Raw genomic sequence first — 16,861 nt, forward strand, 5'->3', positions numbered from 1 at the left:
CTCTCTCTCTCTCTCTCTCTCTCTCTATATATATATATATATATATATATAGAGAGAGAGAGAGAGAGAGAGAGAGAGAGAGAGAGAGAGAGAGAGAGAGAGAGAGAGAGAGAGAGAGAGAGAGAGAGAGAGATAGATCTATATATAGGTTTTAATGAATTTTAACTTACCGTATATACTCGAGTATAAGCCGAGATTTTCAGCCTCTTTTTTGAGGCTGAAAGTCCCCCCCTCGGCTTATACTCGAGTCATCGCCGTCTGCCTGCTCGATCAGCGTGTCGAGCAGACAGACGGCGGCCATTCTACTATTCAAAAGCCGCGCCTCCGTCTGTGATAGGCGGAACACTCAATTTCCCAGCAGTCAGTGGTCCGCCTATCACGGACATCCGCTCATCCTCATACTACGGACGAGGATGAGAGGATGTCCGTGATAGGCGGAACACAGACTGCTGGGAAATTGAGTGTTCCGCCTATCACAGACGGAGGCGGGGCTTTTTGAACAGTGGAATGGCCGTCGAGGCGCCGACGAAGAGCGGCGATCCTGGCATGGCAGAAGGACGGAGGCTCGGGACAGGACGGAACGGAGGCTCGGCTCGGGACACAGGTAGGCTGGACACACAAGGCTGCACGGACACACACGGCTGCACGGACACACACACAGGCATGGATGGACACACACACAGGCATGGATGGACACACACACAGGCATGGATGGACACACACACACAGGCATGGATGGACACACACACAGGCATGGATGGACACACACACAGGCATGGATGGACACACACACAGGCATGGATGGACACACACACAGGGATGGATGGACACACAGGGATGGACGGACACACACACAGGGATGGACGGACACACACACAGGGATGGACGGACACACACACAGGGATGGACGGACACACACACAGGGATGGACGGACACACAGGGATGGACGGACACACACACAGGGATGGACGGACACACAGGGATGGACGGACACACACACAGGGATGGACGGACACACAGGGATGGACGGACACACAGGGATGGACGGACACACACACAGGGATGGACGGACACACAGGGATGGACGGACACACACACAGGGATGGACGGACACACACACAGGGATGGACGGACACACAGGGATGGACGGACACACAGGGATGGACAGGCATGTCTCACCCTCGGCTTATACACGAGTCAATAAGTTTCCCAGTTTTTTGGGGGTAAAATGGGGGCCTCGGCTTATATTCGGGTCGGCCTATACTCGAGTATATACGGTATCTTGTGGGCAATAATAATCAAAATGTTTTTGGATAATAACTTTACTGACATATACAAATTTTGCTTAAATATGTACTTTCTTAAGTATGATATGTTATGATCTTCTGCGACTTTGCATGTAACTTGTGACAAGGGGGTTTATTTACTAACAACAAATAGACTGTGCACTTTGCAAGAGCAGTTGCTCCAGAGCTTAGTAAATGAGGGGAAGCTCTGCTGACTTCCATCATTCAATCAGGTGCAAGCAAAAATGCAGTTTTTTTTTCTGGAGCAACTTTTTCCTTGCATGTGATTGGGCTTTCTTTGCAAAGGGAATCGTTATCTCATTTACTAAGCTCTGGAACAACTGCACTTGTAGAGGGCAATTGCACTTTGCAAAGTGCACATTCTATTTGCCTTTAGCAAATCAACCTCATAGGGTCACATGACAACTGAAAACCCATTTATTTTAATTGCAGCCATTCCAATCAATGCAACTCAAGTCGCAGCGACTTTTAACCACTTAAGCTCTGGAAGGTTTTATCCTCTTCATGACCAGGTCATTTTTTGCTATTATGCATTAGGCTAACTGTTAATTGCACGGTCAGGCAATGTTGTTGTATACAAACTAAATGCATATTATTTTTTTCACACATGTAGAGCTTTCTTTGTGTGGTATTTGATTACTACTTTTTTTTGCGATATAAAAAAAAAAAAAAAACATTCTGGGGGAAAAAAAACAGCAACTTTTTTTCTACTTTCTGCTATAAAACAAATCCAATAAAAAAAATCTAATTTCCTCCTAAATTTTGGCCAAAATGTACTCTGCCACATGTTTTTGGTAAAAAAAATAAAATAGCATATATCGATTGGTTTGCATGAAAGTTATATCGTCTACAAACTATGGGATATATACTGGATTTTTTGTTTATTTATTTATTTTGTTTATACTAGTAATGGGGGTGATCAGTGACTTATAGTGGGTCTGTGGTAGTACGGCTGGCAATCTTCTCCCGCCCCTTCCTGTTTAAGATCCACCCATTCATCTGTAAACTCCATCCCTTCATCTTTAGGCTCTTCAGAGGTGGGGGAGAGAGAGAGCAAGAGGGGGGTGAGAGAGAGAAGGTGTGAGAGAAAGAGAGAGAGTGGGGATAGAAGGGGAGGGAGAGAGCAGGGAGGAAGGGGTGAAAGAGAGAGGGGGTATGAGTAAGAGGGGGGTGAGAAAGGCGTGAGAGGGAGGATGAGACAAAAAAGGGGGGTGAGAGAGAGTGTGGGTGGTTAAAGGGAGGGAGGGTGAGAGAGAGAGAGTGGGAGGTTATAGAGAGAAGGGGTGAGAGAGAGCAGAGAGAGAGAGAGAGGGGTGGGAGAGAGAGGGAAGGATGATAGAGAGAGAGAGGGGGGTTAGAGAGAGAGGGGTGGAGTGAGAGAGGGGTAATAAAAGAGAGTGGGGGTTACAGAGAGAGGGTGTGAGAGAGAGATTGAGGATGAGAGAGAGAAGAGGATGAGAGAGAGAAAGGGGATGAGAAAGAGAGGGGTGCGAGAGAGAGGGAGGACGAGAGAGAGGGAGGACGAGAGAGAGGGGGGTTAGAGAGAGAGGGGGGTTAGAGAGAGAGGGGGTGAGAGAGAGCGGAGAGAGAGGGGGTGAGAGAGAGGGAGGATGAGAGAGAGGGGGTTAGAGAGAGAGAGAGAGAGAGGGATTAGAGAGAGAGGGGTGGAGTGAGAGAGGGGGATGAGAGAGAGTGGGGGGATTACAGAGAGAGGGGGTGAGAGATAGAGAGTGACGATGAGAGAGAGAAGTGCATGAGAGAGGGGTTAGAGAGTGAGGGGGTGCGAGAGAGAGGGAGGATGAGAGGGAAGGGTGGTTAGAGAGAGAGAGAGAAGAGTGGAGTGAGAGAGGGGGATGAGAGAGAGGGGAGTTAGAGAGAGAGGGGTGGAGTGAGAGAGGGGGGTTAGAGCGAGAGGGGGTGAGAGAGAGCAGAGAGAGAGGGGTGCGAGAGAGAGGGAGAATAATAGAGAGGGGGTTAGAGAGAGAGAGGAATTATAGAGAGATGGGTGCAGTGAGAGAGGGGGATGAGAGAGAGGGGGTGAGAGAGAGTGGGGGGTTACAGAGAGAGGGGTTACAGAGAAAGGGGTGCAGTGAGAGAGGGGGTGAGAGAGAGGGGAGTGAGAGAGAGTGGGGGGGGGGGGGTTACAGAGAGAGAGGGGGGTGAGAGAGGGTGAGGATGAGAGAGAGAAGGGGGATGAGAGAGATGGGTGTTAGAGAGGGAGGGGGGTGAGAGAGAGAGCGGAGAGAGAGGGGGTTAGAGACAGAGGGTTGCGAGAGAGAGGGAGGATGAGAGAGAGGGGTGGTTAGAGAGAGAGAGGGGTGGAGTGAGAGAGGGGGAGAGAGAGGGGGGTTAGAGAGAGAGGGGTTAGAGAGAGAGGGGTGGAGTGAGAGAGGGGGGTGAGAGAGAGGGGTGGAGTGAGAGAGGGGGATGAGAGAGAGGGGGTGAGAGAGAGTGGGGGTTACAGAGAGAGGGGGTGAGAGAGAGAGAGTGAGGATAAGAGAGGGAAGGGGGATGAGAGAGAGGAGGGGTAAGAGGGGAGGGATGGGAATGTGGACCACCCTCTGAAAAGTTGGCTTTGATTGTTAATCCTGAAGAACTCACCATCTGCCAAAGTTATTGCCCTTATCCCCTGGGTAGTAGCTAACAAGAACAGCTACTCACAGTACTGGTGATGAGTAGCTGCTTGTATTATGAAAACTGTGCCGCCTCCTCCCTAAAACATGCTCCACCCCACAATCCATGTCTTGTCCCTCTCCCCATATACACGGATTACACTGTAAGAGATGACACGGGGGGTGATCCCGCCGCTCACACTGACTCACACTGCTCACACAAACTGAAGAATGGTGAACAGTTTACTATGAATGAGCACAGCAAGTGATCAGTACCGATCTCTCACTGTGTTCATTCACAAAAGGAAGAGGCTGGTAAATTACATATTTACCATCCCCTTCCTCCACTCTGCATTCTGCAGATCCACCCCTCTCCCCCATGTGCCCACAGCAGATGGCGGGTGAGGAATGGAGGGACACAGTGGGGGCCTGGGTGGGAAGCAGAGGTATTGAATCTTGGACAGGGAGGGTGATCTGTGTAATGGTGGCGGGGGGTAATAATCCAGTTGTGTGTCTTTCCCTGCAGCAGCTGAAAGGGGGTGTTCCCCCCTCACCGCACCAATCACCCACTCTCCTACCCACATGCAATTCCCATGCTGCCTGTGCCCCCTGGAGGCAGGGGCGCAAAAGGTGATTAGGGTGTACCCAGGGACATTCGAAACACCCCATAAGCACGCCTATGTTCTTCACTGTGACCATCTCACTAATGTATCATGAGCTGTAGTTACAGGTTATAGTAATTTTTAGCAGTGGTTCCCTGCCACCCCCTCAAACAAAAACTCACCAGCACTGTAGGCTTATTGGGTTTATTTATTTTTTACCAAAAATATGTAGCAGAATACATATTGGTCTACATTTATGAACAAATTCGATTTTTAAAATGTATTTATTGGATATGTTTTATAGCAGAAAGTAAAAAAAAAAAAAAAAATACAAAATAATATATATATATATATATATATATATATATATATATATATATATATATATATATATTTATTCAGAATTGTCGGTCTTTTTTTGTTTATAGCACAAAAAATAAAAAACGCAGAGGTATTTAAATACCACCAAAAGAATCCTCCAATTGTGGGGAAAAAATTTAATTTATTTTATTTCGGTACAGCATTGCATGGCCGCGCAATTGTCAGTTAAAATAACGCAGTGCTGTATCACAATTTTTTTTTTAAAGACAGTGTAAAAAAAAAAAAAAAGAAAGTAAAACAAACAATAATTTTTTTTTTTTTTATTAAAGTGCCCCGGTCCCTGTGAGCTCACGTGCAGAAGTGAACGCATACGTAAGTCGCGCCCCCATATGTAAACGGCGTTAAAAGCACACATGTGAGGTATCACCGCAATCCTTAGAGTGAGAGCAATAATTCTATCAAAAGACCTCATCTGTAACTCAAAAGTGGTAACCTGTAGAATTTTTTTCTTTTTGAGTTTGTAGTACAAAAATAAAAAAATGCAGAGGTGATCAAATACCACTCCAATTGTGGGGAAACAAGGACATCAATACTATATGGGTACAGCGTTGCATGACTGCAATTGTCAGTTAAAGTAACACAGTGCTGTATTGTAAAAATTTTTTAAAAGACAGTGTAAAAAAAAATGAAAAAAAACTAAAAAAGTAAAACAAACAATAAAAAAAAAAAGTAAAACAAACAATAAAAAATAAATAAATAAAGTGGCCCCATCCCCGTGTGCTCATGTGCGGAAGTGAATCCATACATAGGTTGTACCCACATATGTAAACAATGTTTAAACCACACATGTGAGGTATCGCCGCGATCCTAATGCCGTGTACACACGGTCGGATTTTCCGACGGAAAATGTTCCATGGGAGCTTGTTGTCGGAAATTCCGATCGTGTGTACACAATTCCGACGCGCAAAGTTCTACGCATGCTCAGAATCAAGCAGAAGAGCCACACTGGATATTGAACTTAAATTTTCTCCTCTCGTCGTACGCGTTCTTGACGTTCGGAATTTCCAACAACATTGTGTGACCGCGTGTATGCAAGACAAATTTGAGCCAACATCCGTTGGAAAAAATCCCATGGATTTTGTTGTCGGAATGTCTGATCAATGTCCGATCGTGTGTACGGGGCATAATGCCCCGTACACACGGTCGGAAATTCCGACGGAAAAGGTCCGATTGGATTATATTGATTATATTATATTATTATATATATATTGATTATATTATATTGTCTGAAAATCCGATCGTTTGTGGGCTCTATCGGACTTTGAGAGCAGGATCTAAAATTTTCCGTCAAAAAAAATCCAATCAGACTTTTTCTGATCTTTTGTAGAGAATTCCTACGGACAAAGTGGCACGCATGCTCAGATCAAATTACAAGACCAAAGCTATTGGCTACTAGCCTGTACGTAGTCCCGTCGTACGCAGCGAACGTCACCATGTTAACGAACGATCGGATTTTACGACAACTTTGTCCGACCATGTGTATGCAACACCAGTTTACGGATTTTGTGGTCGGAATGTCCGACTGTGTGTTCGGGGCATTAGAGTGAGAGCGATAATTCTAGCAAAAAAAGTACAAATATAGCGCTAAAATAAAAGTAAAATATATATGGTGAAATATAGAAAAAGAGTCCACTAGAGTTCATCTGAATGAACAATGGATTCTCGGAGCTGGAAGATCAATCCTGCATGGGGAAGAACAGCAGACAACCGTGTATAGATGAATGGTAAGGTCCGGATAAACTGGTATGGTGAAATACTCTTACCGGAAACGATGGACCTGTGTGTCAGCGACACCAGATCGTAGGAGCGTATAGTGATAATCGCTTGAAGCGGCCGACTCTGTGAGGTCCTTCACTATCCACGAGCATCCAAGGGGATCGACATCCAGGAGGATCGGCAGAGAGAGAGGTTAACAGCCAGGGCATCCAAAAAAGTGTTTCTCAGAAAGGTCAATGAGCATAAGGAGCAAGTAACATGTAGGAACATAAAAGAAAAAAAAAAGGCTCCCAATGGTGTAGAATCAAAGATATCGATGGGCGTTTTTATTTCAAAAAATGCCAAATACATAAAAATAAGTTTCAAAAAATGTGATCACATGGTTAAAAAGCAATATAGGAAGCGTGAGACGCATCCCTACGTGTTTCGTCCGAAAATAGGACTTCAACTGGGGCATCAAAACTGGTAACCTGTAGATATTTTTTTCTTTTTTTGTTTGTAGTACAAAAAAATAAAAAAAACGCAGAGGTGATCAAATACCACCAAAAGAATCCTTCAATTGTGGGGTTGGAAAAAAGGATATAAATTCTATTTGGGGACCGTGCAATTGTCAGTTAAATTAACTTAAATAATTTTTTTTTTAAAAGACAGTGTAAAAAAAATAAAAAAATAAAAGAAGTAAAACAAACAATAAAAATAAACAATTGTCAGTTAAAATAACACAGTACCATATCGCAAACAATGGCCTGATCATGAAGGGGGGGGGGGGTAAATCTTCCAGAGGGCAAGAATTTAAAGCAAAAGATTGGGATTCAAGGACAGCCTCATTATTTTGTCCCCACACTATCGTTACAAATAAAAATGATAGGAAAGTGAAACCGGCTTTTTCTATCATTCTTTGGAAAGTTAGAAAAGAGACATCAATGGTAACACAAGGAAGGATACGAAGACGCGAGGATTAGTAGTTTGTAAGCACTCGTGCTTGTGGGGAAGAAAAATCTCGCTCTTCATTGAAGAGTTTTTTTTTTTTTTTATTCTCTTTCACCGACTTGCCTGCACATGAACAGGGAGCCCTGGGATTCGGATCTGACCGCGCTGATCCCCCCCACATCAAACTGCGGCTCGTATGAGACGGAGTCAGGGAAGAGGCATGTCAGGTAACATTTTATTGCAGGTGTGTGATGTCAGTTGTACGGATTCCTGAGGCATCTAAACTGACACGGTCAGACTTCTTTTGATTAAAAATGTCTAATAACCTCTCAAGAAAGACAAGAAACAAACCGCGAAGGTTGTTAAAAAAGTTTGCAGTGGGAATTTGATTGCCGACTTCAAGTACATATATATCATGTGCATTTACATTACCTATCTAAAGAGAGGGGTTAGCATTGTATCGGGGGGGGGGGGGGGGGGGATGTAGAGCCCCGCGGGTAGGTACAGTAGGTGGATGTTAGCCTGGAGTACTAGAACTAGGTTAAAGATTCAAGTAGAACTCCGCAGTGTGTTATATAAATATGCAACAACATTCCTAAATTATTATTTCAATTATTATTGACTAAAGTAAATCACAATTTGTTTTGTTACCTAATCATTTTCAATAAAAACGATTGTTTAACCACTTCAGCCCCGGAGGATTTTACCCCCTTCCTTACCAGAGCACTTTTTGCGATTCGGCACTGCGTCGCTAGAAAACTGACAGTTGCGCGGTCGTGCGACTTTGCACCCAAACAAAATTGATGTCTTTCCCCCCCCCCCCCACAAATACAGCTTTCTTTTGGTGGTATTTGATCGCCTCTGCGGTTTTTATTTTTTGCGCTATAAACAAAAGAAGAGTGACAATTAAAAAAAAAAAAAAAAAACACAATATTTTTTACTTTTTGCTATAATAAATATCCCATGTTTAAAAAATGAATTTAATTAATTTAACCTCCCTGGCGGTATGATTAGTTCTGATTTTAGGTGCTGAAAGCGGTACAATTATTTTGCATGGAAATTTGGCATTTTATATTGTAGTCCTGTAATTCTTAGGAATAACTCTCTTAAATCTGTCCAAACCAGAGTCTAGCAGACATCCCGGGTATGATAAAGTTTATAATATAATAAATAATAAATAATGATAATAAATAATAATAAAAAATATTCAATAATGTAATCAAATCCAAAAACACTGAAATTTGCTCATTTGCAGAATTGTCGTTGTCATCATTAGATTTAGTGTTTGATGACGAATTTCCCCACAAATCGCTATCGCTCAATTCTGCAAGTGATTATAATTTATTATCGCTGTTTTCTAGTTGGTCTAAAATCCCTTTTGACATAAAGGGACAGTTTTTGGTTGCTATGGACAATCTCCAAATTCCAGGCAGAAAAAACAGTATTTATAATATAAAAGTGCATGCAGGGCACTGCACAGACCACTAGGGACAAAGGGGGTGTGTCATTTTTCCATACAGTACTGTAATCTGTACTGTGTGTGTTTTGTGTGTTTTTACTTTTTTGAATTTGGCGCTGATCTCCGCTCCCGTGCACCGTAACGTCACAGGGAACGGAGCTCGGCGGCATTCGGGCACTGTGTGAATCGAGCGGAGGACAGCTCGCACACACATCGCGGAGGACATCGCTGGATCCAGGGGACAAGGTAAGTAACTTCTCCGTGTCCTCCCTGTATCCAGCGATGCGATCCCGAGCCTGGCTCGGGGTTACCGCTTATGATAGTAAAATTCCAACCCGAGCCAGACTCGGGATCACCGCCAGAGAGGTTAAAAACAAATTTTTTCCTCAGTTTAGGCCGTTACCTATTCTTCTACATATTTTTGTTAAATTACACTTGGACACTTTTGACACATTTTTGGGACCATTCACATTTACACAGCGATCGGTGCTATAAAATTGCACTGATTACTGTGTAAATGTGACTGGCAGGGAAAGGGTTAACACTAGGGGGCGCTGCAGGGGTTAATATGTTTCCTATGGGAGTGATTCTAACTGTGGGAGGAGTTTCTCTGTACTGAGAACACACCATCAGTCTCCTCTCCACTGACAGGACGTGGATCTATGTGTTTACATACACAGATCCACGGTCCTGCTGTGTTCCTGGGCAATCGTGGGTCCCCGGCGGACATCGCGGCTGCCGGGCATGCGCACCAGGTCCCGAGCGATGCTTTTGGTGGTATTATTTGATCACCTCTGCGTTTTTTATTTTTTGTGCTATAAACAAAAAAATACAGACAATTGGAAAAAAAATAATATATATATATATATATATATATATATATATATATATATATATATATATATATATATATACATGCATATATATATATATATATATATATATATATATATATATATATATATTTTTTTTTTTTAGTAAAGACCCTAGAGAATACAACAGCAGTTGGTCATTGCAACTTTTTATCTCGCAGGGTATTTGCGCAGCAATTTTTCAAACACTTTTATTTTGGAAAAAAAAAAAAACTGTTTTGTGTTTTAAAAAATAAACAAATAAATAAATAAAAACAGTAATGTTAGTCATTTTTTTTTTTGCATAATGTGAAAGATGAAGTGACGCCAAGTAAATAGTATCATGTCACGCTTCCAAACTGCACACACTCGTGGAATGGCGCCAAACTTCGCTACTTAAAAATCCCCGTAGGCGATGCTTTAAATTTTTTTACTGGTTACATGTTTTGAGTTATGCCCTGTACACACGGTCGGACTTTCTGACGGAAAATGTGCGATCGGATCTTGTTGTCGTAAAATCCGATCGTGTGTGGGCCCAAACCATATTAAAGATGGCCCTGGTCCTGCTGAAAGGTGAATCTCCGCCCCTGACCAGTCTCAAGTCTTTTGCAGACTCTAACATGTTTTCTTCTAAGATTGCCCTTTATTTGGCTCCATCCATCTTCCCATCAACTCTGTCCAGCTTCCCTGTCCTTGCTGATAAAAAGCATCCCCACAACATGATGCTGCCACCACCATGTTTCACGGTGGGGGTTGTGTGTTCAGGGTGATGTGTAGTGTTAAGCCGTGTACACACGGGCGGATTGTATGGCCTACTTAGTCCGCCATACAATCCGACGGACAGTCCGTCATACTTTCGAATGAACGGACTTGACCACACACGGATGAACAAACAGTCCCTCGAAAGCTTGCGCGATGACGTGTACAGCACGTACGACGGGACAAAAATAGGATGTCCAATACACAGCAATGCAACCTTCGGCCGTGTAAATCCTTTCTGAGCATGCGCCATACTTAGTCCGTCGAACTAGCCTACTCACGAGCGGATTGTCCGCTGAAACCAAAGTCTGACGGACAATATTATGGAAATTCGGAAATACTTAGTCCGCCAGACTGCACGCTGAAAAAGTCAGCTGAAGCCCACACACGAGCGGACTGTCCGCTGAAATGTGTTTCGACTGACTAAGTTGGCCAGACAGTCCGCCCGTGTGTACGCGGCTTAAGTTTTCCCGCCACACATTGCGTTTTTCTTTTAGGCCAAAAAGTTCAATTTTGGTCTCATCTGACCAGAGCACCTTCTTCCATGTTTGCTGTGTCCTCCACATGGCTTCTCACAAACTGCAAACAGGACTTCTTATGGCTTTCTTTCATCAATGGCCTTCTTCTTGTCACTCTTCCATAAAGACCAGACTTGTGGAGAGCACGACTAATAGTTGTCCTGTGGACAGATTCTCCCCCCTGAGCTGTGGATCTCTGCAGCTCCTCCAGAGTTACCATGGACCTCTTGGCTGCTTCTCTGATGAATGCTCTCCTTATCCGGCCGGTCAGTTTAGGTGGACGGCCATGTCTTGGTAGGTTTGCAGTTGTGCCCTACTCTTGATGGATGGATTGGACAGAGCTCAGTGAGATGATCAAAGCTTGGGATATTTTTTCTAGCCTAACCCTGCTTTAACCTTCTTCACAACTTTATTCCTGACCTGTCTGGCGTGTTCCTTGGCCGTTATGATGCTGTTTGTTCACTAAGGTTCTCCAACAAACCTCTGAAGGCTTCACAAAACAGCTGTATTTATACTGATATTAAATTACACACAGGTGGACTTTGTTTACTAATTGGGTGACTTCTGACGGCAATTGGTTGCACTAGATTTTAGTTAGGGGTATCAGAGTAAAGGGGGCTGAATACAAATGCACGCCACACTTTTTACATATTTATTTGTAAAAACTGTTGAAAACCATTTATGATTTTCCTTCCACTTCACAATTATGTGCCACTTTGTGTTGGTCGATCACATACAATCCCAATAAAATACATTTACGTTTTTGGTTGAAACACGACAAAATGTGGAAAATGTCAAGGGGTGTGAATAATTTTTCAAGAAACTGTAGAATGAGCAATTTTCTTTCCTGCAACCCGAAAGAAAATTCCTCAAGTTCTCCATCGTCACAGTCAGTGTAGATGGGGAGAATCCCTCCTTCTGAGCCATTGTGTTCTCCCAGCAGGGGGTGGGGGAAGCTGTCCCTGCTGGGAGAACACAGTGAGTATTGCTATAACAGCTGCTGGCAATAATCGCATGTAAAGTCCAACAGGCTAGTTGTACCCAAGTTGATCGATCAATCAACTTGGTTACATTCAGCCTGCCCATACGTGATTTGAATCTCAGCCGGTTCCTGCTGTCTATGGGCAGCTTTAGTCTTTGCCTTTGTACACACGGTAGGACATTCCGACAACAAAATCCATCAGATTTTGTCCGATGGATTTTGTCCGAAACTGGTGTTGCCTACATACGGTCGGACAAAGTTGTCGGAAAATCCGATCGTTTGTAACGTGTTGACGTTCATTCATTACGATGGGACTACGTTCAGGCTAGTAGCCAATAGCTTTGGTCTAGGAATTTGATCTGAGCATGCGTGGCACTTTGTCCGATCGGAATTCTCTACAAACGATCGGAAAAAGTCAGATTGGATCATGTTGTCCGAAAATTTTATAGCCCAGTTCTAAAACTTGTCGGTCGGATATTCCGACGGAAACAGTCCGATGTAACCCACACACAGTCGGATTATCCGACAACACGGTCCGATCGGACATTTTCCATCGGATTTTCCGACCGTGTGTAGAAGGGCTTTGAGTTCGCCTGACTTGTTTGTTCCTGGCCAGCTGAATACATCTACTTCAGTGGAGTTCCTGCCCGGTGTCGCTCCTACATTCTACTTCAATTACTTTCCTTTTTTTTTTATAATGTTTTTCTTCTTCGTGCCTTGAAAGTATCTTAGCACATTTTAATTTCTTAGTTACTGTTAATACTTATCACCTCCAGTTTGTAAAGCTTCGCATTTGAACAAAGTTTTTTTTCTGCTCGCAGTGTTAGGATGACTTTTATTATTAACAACGTTATCCTGTGATTAGTTTGCAACTGAATGTTCCTATAAAATTGGTACATGTGGAAGACCTTCAGTCTCTTTACTATTATGTTTGTTTCTGATGTGATATGTTATACAGCCCTGTAGTTATACATTAGAACACAACTCCATTACTTTCCTGACCACTTCAGCTTCGGAAAGCTTTACCCCCCCTCCCCCCGCTCTTCATGACCAGGCCATTTTTTGGGGTACGGTACTGCGTTACTTTAACAAACAATTGCACGGTGAATGACAAATCACGCACTTTTCAGATGCCATTAGTTTGTAGACACCTAAAAATGTGTCGCGGCTCTGCCACGATTGACACAAGATAAATCGCACTGCAATCGCGGCAAACCGCATCGCATGAAGCTCAGGAGTTCAGGAGCTTCTTTTGAGCAATATGCTTCATGCAACGCTCCAATCATGGAAGAACCGCACCGCGTTTTTAGGCGCCATTCAAATGAATGGCATCTGAAATGAGCATTGTGTGACTTGTCGTTCACACCTGGGCGTTTTGAAATTGCGGCAGAATGGCGGCAAATCTGCCCGCAATTCAAAACGCCCAGGTTTTGTGAAAGCAGCCTCCAGCCAGTTAAGAAAAAAGTTATGCCCACTTTTGCATTACTTTTGGTATAGCCCTCATATTATCAGTTTCGAAAAGCACACAAATTTAAAAAAGGAGAATTAACCTCTTGCCGGCCGGGCCATAGCCGAAAGATGGCTAGAGCGGGGTTGGCTTATTCTGGGAGGGCGTCCATGGACGTCCTCCCAGCATCTTTCTCTTGCACGCCCCCTGGGGCACGCTCCCGGAAATATCCGTGACCCTCGGGTCCGGAAGACCTGGCGCATCACGGATCATGGTAAATGGCCACTGGTTGCGGGCGTTTACCACGTGATTGCTCCGTCAAATGACAACATGTCATGACGCCGGTTCCTCCCTCCCCTCTCTGTACCGATCGGTACAGTGCAAGGGGAGAGGGGGAGAGGGGAGAGATCGTTTGCAGCAGCGCTGTGGGCTGGAACTATAGTGCCCAAAGCGCTGCTCAGTGCCCATACTCTGCAATACTCCGCAGTACTCTGCAATAATCTACAATACTGTGCAATACTCTGCCAATACTCTGCAGTACTCTGCAATAATCTGCAGTACTCTGCAATGATCTGCAATACTCTGACAATACTCTGCAATACTCTGACAATTCTTTGCCAATACTCTGCAACACTCTGCCAATACTCTGCCAATACTCTGCAATATTCTGCCAGTACTCTGCCAATACTCGCCAATACTCTGCCAATACTCGCCAATGCTCTGCCAATGCTCTGCAATACTCTACCAATACTCTGCCAATATCTGCCAATACCAGCGGTGATTAAATACCACCAAAAGAAATCGCTATTTGTGTGCAAAAAAAGGACAACAATTTCATATGGGTACAGTCTTGCATGACTGAGTAATTGTCATTCAAATTGTAAGAGCACCAAAAGCTGAAAATTGGTCTGGTTACGACGGGGGTTTAAGTGCCCAGTGATGAAGTGGTTAAAGGAAAATATAACAGTTTGGGACTAAATTAGTAAAACGAATCTGCATTCACATTATAATATAGACTTTACAATCAGATGGCCACAATAGCGTACAATACAACATTTCCTTTTGTGTAAATAGCCAGCTTGGCATGATCTGTGCAATCATTTTGTGCTGTGGCTACTATTATTTGGTAACCTTATAGATTTTCTCAATGCATGCAAATTTCTACAAGGTGGCTCATCTTGCTATTGATTCCGCAATGTTCCCATCCTAATCATTAACTAATTGCAAGTGTCCTTTATTGACGGCGGGGCCACCTTCCCTGCTAATTTTTGCTGACATGTTGGAGGTTTCTTAGAACTGACTTAACCTTTCAGTGTCCAGCGAATTTCTGTGCCCTGATGTCAATTGACTAGCCTGGCCTTTCTGTTAGATAAAACCCTATCAGCTGTCTGCATGCCTGGAGTAATGAGGCATTGTAAATTGACAAGAAGCTGGTGAATTCAGATGTTAGTCTGTTTTTTTTTTTATTCATGTTGGGAGTTATGCATGACTGGAGGAGAGAGCATTGTTTCCAGGCAGGGTACACAGAGAATACTTTTTGGCATGGCGTCTGCATTTTTTTTCCTACCCTATGGTGGCCATTATGACTTTTTGGGCCTGGTCACACTTGTTTGGCTTCCTTATCTTAAAGCTGAACACCATGAATGTTTTGGGCTGTAAACATCCATTGGTCCAGCTTGGTACAGTCTAACTATGCATATTTAATACCTAGAGTTGCCACCTGTCTGGGATTCACCCGGACAGTCTGGGTTTTGAACCATGTATGCGGGTTTCAGGTGGACTGAAACCCAGACACATTATGCAGACCAGGCTGTGGCTTCCCAAGTAGCCAAGATTGTCACACACAAATGTGTTGCTTTCTGGGAGCTGTGGGCAGCTGTCTGGGGGCAGGTTTGGCATTAGTGGGGGGCAGGGCGATGATGTCAGCAAAAACAATTTGGCCACACCCACTGTTTGCTACAGCACACTATACACACTGATTTAGTACTCTCCGGTGGGCACCTAAAGGTGTCCCAGGACACTAAAGTGTTTGGTTCTTGAAGAAAAGGTGGCGACCCTATTTATACCTGATGGAGCAATGGGGAAGTTGGAAATCACTTTGGTAGTCAGCAATACTTCGGTGATAGCCCGATCTTCTGGGTCCTGCTGGTATTCTGTGTGAGCGGTGTCCCTTCTGTACATTCACCACAGGAGGTCGCTTGCTTGGCACTGCCACCATTCATTGTTTTGCTTGCATCTATCTAGTACGTTTACTTTGCGGTATAAGCAATAAAGTTCAGACCTCTGAAGTGTATAAATGTGCTTTTACTATACAAAAATGCTTTACATACAAAACATTATTAACAATATTACACTATTAAGAATACAATACAAGACTGACAGATATAACAAGCAAAATGTCTATCAAATAAGCAGAAACTATGGTCTGTAAACAGTGGAAATATGCTTATAAGTTACTTATTTCAGGTTACTGTGTGTCTGTGATCTCCGTAGCCAAAGAGGACTCAAGCTTCTAAGAAGTTGCTGGAGATCAGGCGAGTGTCCTCAGGCTCTGGCTGGCAAAGACCTTCCTTCCTTGGTGTTAAGGCATTATGGAGTTCTGTCCAGCTTATGCCTGACAACCTTTTATATGTCAGGTTGTCAAGTTATTGTTGACAACGGTTACAAATTTTCTTACCTTAGTTACAAAACAATAGACTATTCTCAAATTCTACCCCAAGATGGCACTTTGTTATCATACATGACATAGGTAATACATACTGTATGTCAGGTTGTCAATCTATTGTTTACGACAGTTACACAACAATAGACTGAACAACAGTCATCTGAAATTAAACAATTGTAGCCTGTGTACTTGTTACCAAGTCATTAGTTTGAAAAGCATCCACTCAAACACAACCTGATTTCTGTTTCTGTGACAAACTACTAAACAGATTGTTCCACACCTGCACTAAAGTCTGAGATATAAAATCATAATATTTATCAAAAGCAAATCATTCATGAAATGCCTTGTTTTTGTCAATGATTACAAGGCATTCTCTGATTAGACTGAATAGAGATGATGACATCCTCATCCAACTGGGAGCCAGATATATTTTTCTGGTTCAGATAAGGTGCCTCAAAGCTCATCCTCCCAATACTGAAGCCTCCTGGGATATATAATGTGCATAGCTAAGGAGGCTGTTGGCCTGAGGTCTATGCCATTCTTGCCCAGGCCAAAATGGAGGCAAGGGGCACACTAGACCATTACAAAAAGGGGGTAAATAAACAGACATAAAAGAAAAGTGGTCAGCATT

The sequence above is a fragment of the Lithobates pipiens genome, unplaced genomic scaffold (assembly GCF_037356315.1).
Source record: "Lithobates pipiens isolate NorthernLeopardFrog02 unplaced genomic scaffold, aLitPip1_a1.2 Scaffold_7, whole genome shotgun sequence".
Lineage (NCBI taxonomy): Eukaryota > Metazoa > Chordata > Amphibia > Anura > Ranidae > Lithobates > Lithobates pipiens.